This window comes from Neophocaena asiaeorientalis, unplaced genomic scaffold (assembly GCF_003031525.2).
Source record: "Neophocaena asiaeorientalis asiaeorientalis breed wild unplaced genomic scaffold, Neophocaena_asiaeorientalis_V1.1 scaffold82, whole genome shotgun sequence".
Classification (NCBI taxonomy): Eukaryota; Metazoa; Chordata; class Mammalia; order Artiodactyla; family Phocoenidae; genus Neophocaena; species Neophocaena asiaeorientalis.
In genome coordinates this window covers 3,625,007-3,629,157 of record NW_020173068.1, presented here as the reverse complement: position 1 = coordinate 3,629,157, position 4,151 = coordinate 3,625,007, and positions in this window count along the sequence as shown.

The following is a 4,151-nucleotide window of genomic DNA, read 5'->3' as shown; positions in this document are numbered from 1 at the left end:
CCTGCCTCCCCGCCCCTTGCCTTTCAATAAACAGCTGGGATGGATACTGACTTTGCTTCTCTTCTCCCTGACCACCAGGGCCTGGGGAGGGAAGAAAGAAACTGCTCTGAGCACCTACTGTGTGCTGGGCACTTAAATCCATTATTTCTCATTTGCGCCTCGCGATAATCCCTTGAGAAAGTGGATGATTATCTTCATTTTACAGATGAGATGAGAAATTTCTCAGCCATCTTGACAAATTTCTGTCTCCATCCCGAGAGGGATGTGAGGAGGGGGTTCTGAGGGCCGGAGCCGGAGCCAAAGGTGGGATCTTTTCCAGGAAGATGAGAACAGTTAACCTCCACTAGCACTCACTGGGAGCCAGGCCTTGTTCTCAGGGCCTCACAGACATGAGCTCGGTGAACCTTCACAGCCACCTAGGTGGGGACCATTATTCCCAAATCTCACTCCCAGGCTCCAGGCTTGGATTTCCACCTGAATTCACCTACATGTTGAATCTCAACTCAATGCCGAACTGTTCTCCTTTCCACCTCTCCCCTTCCAGACCTGCCCCTCCTATGCTGCCCACTCCTGAGAGAGTGGCAGCTCCGGCCAAAGCCTTGAAGTCATCCTTGACTCCTCTCTTTCCTCACAGCCTGAATCCAAGCCACCAGCCAGTCCTGTCAATTCACCCTTGGAAATGCACCCGGTACCTCAGTGCTTCTCGCCATCCTCAAGGCCAGCTCTCTGGCTCTCATCTGGATTATTGCACAAGCTTCTCCCCGGTCTCCCGGCTTCTTGCTTCTGTGCGCACACATGCACGCACACACACACACGCACACACACACACGCTCTCTAATCTTTACAGAGCAGTCACACAGATCCTGGATGACATAGGTTAGACAGTGTCCCCTCTCTGCTTGGAACCCTCCCGTGGCTCCCACCTTACCCAGAGTAAAAGCCAAAATCCTCCCTGTGGCCTACAAGGCCTGACGTGATCTGCTGACACCCTTCTCCCACTTTCTTCCCCTGTGGCCTCGGCTCCCACCACTCTCCCCGCTCCTGTCTCCTCTCCAGCCAGACCGGCCTCCTGGCTGTTCCTTCAACATCAAGCACAGCTCCTGCCTGAAGCCTTTGCCTAGCCGTTCCCTGCTGGTGTGTTCTTCCCGAGTTCAGCACTTGGTCAATCCCCCCACTTCCTTCAAGTCTTTGTGCAAATGTCACCTTCTCAGTGGGGCCTTCCCTGAGCAGCCTATTTTTGGGGGGCTGTGGGATCTTATTTCCCTGACCAGGGATCGAACTTGGGCTCTCCGCAGTGAGAGCAAGGAGTCCTAACCATTGGACCACCAGGGAATTCCTGCTGAGCAGCCTATCTTAGAAGGTGACTGTGCCCCCATTCCCTGTTCCCTGTGTACTTTGGGTTGGTTTTTTTTTAACTTTTTATTTTATATTGGAGTACAGTTGATTAACAATGTTGTGATAGTATCAGATGTGCAACAAAGTGATTCAGTTACACGTATACATGTATCTATTCTTTTTCAAATTCTTTTCCCAGTTAGGTTGTTACAGAATATTGAGCAGAGTTCTGTGTGCTATACAGTAGGTCCTTGTTGGTTTTCCACTTTAAATCTAGTAGTGTGTACATGTCAATCCCAAACTCCCTAACTCTCCCTCCCCCCCACCCTTCCCTCGGTAAATATAAGTTCCTTCTCTAAGTCTATGAGTCTGTTCCTGCTTTGTAAATAAGTTCATTTGTATCAATGTTTTTTAGATTCCGCATATAAGCAATATCGCATTTCTCTTGCTCTGTCTGACTTACTTCACTCAGTATGACAATCTCTAGGTCCATCCACGTTGCTGCAAATGGCATTATTTCATTCTTTTTAATGGCTGAGTAATATTCTACTTTGGTTTTTTGCTTTCCTATAGCATTTACCACTTTTCAAATACCAGATAATTTACTTATGTGTTATAGCATCATTTGTTACCTGTCTACCTTTGCCACAGTACGTGCTCCACAAGGGCAAGGATCTTTGCTGGCTTTGTTTACTGACATATCCCAAGTGTCTACAACAGTGCCTGCCACATAGTAGATGCTCGATAGAAATGTGTTGAATAAATCAAGCCTAATTTTATAGACGAGGACAGTGACACTTAGAGACATTAAGCCATTTGCCCAAGGTCAACAAGTAAATGCACAGCTGGGATTCAAATGCAGACAGTCGGCTTGAGGAGGCCACAGCTTGGGTCCCTTGGTTTGAAGGCCCAGAGCTGGGGTCACAATATTAAGTGCCCACAAATGTATCCAGATGTTTGTCGCTCTGTGGAAATACGAGCATAGTGTTAATAGACTTTTTTTTCAGAGAAGTTAGGAATCCAAAATTTTATATGAGTTGTATCAAATTTTTTTTTTTTTTTTTTTTTTTTTTTCTGAACACTGATCCAGGGAAGGGCTTTCCTAGCCCTCCAGGGTGTAGCTAGGAAGTAGACATATTGTCCGAGCGTTTTCCCTAAGCTAGTGGGTAGAGGGCCCCAGAAGATGAATGACAGCCTTCTGGGCTCTGTCCGTACCTTGTTCCACTGTTGGAGCAGCTTCACCCTTTGCTGGATGGCACTAGACTTTTTTTCAGAGAAGTTAGGAATCCAAAATTTTATTTTTGTAATTTTTTTTTTTTTTTTTTTTTTTTTTGCAGTACGCGGGCCTCTCACTGTTGTGGCATCTTCCGTTGCGGAGCACAGGCTCCGGACGTGCAGGCTCAGCGGCCATGGCTTATGGGCCCAGCCGCTCCGCGGCAATTGGGATCTTCCCGGACTGGGGCATGAACCCATGTCGCCTGCATCGGCAGGCAGACTCTCAACCACTGCGCCACCAGGGAAGCCCGAGTTGTATCCCTTTTTAAACATTAGTATCTGTTTCAAAATATGACTGAGCACTGCTCACAACAAATATTCCTGGGGACAGCTTCAACCCATGAGCTGCTGTGTGTGACCTCTGACCTAGACGTTCTGGGTTAGCTCTCACAGCTAATCAGAACCAGGGAGAGAATTTCACACTGACAAAATGGCCCAGATATCGGAGGTAGCTCCACTCCAGAGTATCTATGTCACATAAGCTTTCCTTTCGAGCTTCCACATGGGAAGCCAACCCTTGTCTGTAACCCCAATAAATCTCAGGCCTCCCCACAGCCTTGTCCCCATAGAGCATCCCATTTTGGAGAAGCAGAATCCAATAACCAAAATTAATTCCCAATAATGCCAAATGTCACTGCAATCCTTGAAGAGTGCTGAAGGAGGTTCACTCTCATGCCCTGCTAGTGGGGATGTGTACTGAGTTGAATAGTGTTTTCCAAAAGTTCATATCCAACTGGAATCTGCGAATATGACCTTATTTGGAAATAAAGTCTTTGGAGCTATAATAAAGTTAAAATGAGGCCATATTGGATTAGGACGGGCCCTAATCCAATAAACAGTGTCCTAATAAGAAGAGGGAAACTTGGATATGACACAGACAGAGGGAAGAGAGCCACGTGAATTTGGAAGCAGAGGCTGGAGTGATGCATCTACAAGCCAAGGAACACCGAGGGTTGCTGGTTAACAGCCAGAAGCTAGAAGAGGCAAGGAAGGATTCTTTCCTCGAGGCCTCAGAGGGAGCATAGCTTGCTGACGCCTTGATTTCAGGCTTCTAGCCTCCAGAACTGTGAAACAATAAATTTTTGTTGTTTTAGTTTATGGTACTTTGTACAGCAGCCCTAGGCAACTAATACAGGATGTAAACTGGTACGACGTACAAGAGAGGCAGCTTGGCAGCATCAGAATGGGAAGTACACATGCCCTTTGACCCCTCCCTCTTGTGCAGATAGATCTGTAGGTTCAATTCCACATGTTGGAGCACTGCAGCATTGTAACAGAAAACATTTGGAAACAACCCACATGTTTACTGATAGGGGACTAGTCAATCAATCATGGTGGATTTACATACCAGGGATACTACGTAAACGAATGAGAAAGCGTTTTATGTACTGACCTGAACTGATCTCCAAGTTAAATTGTTAGGTGAAAAGGTGCAAGGTACACAACGTTATGACTTCCTTTAAACCACCTGTGTAAAAGGAAGAACACTTACGGACATTGCTGGTATATGCGTCAGATCTCTCTTGGCTTCGCTTGCCTTT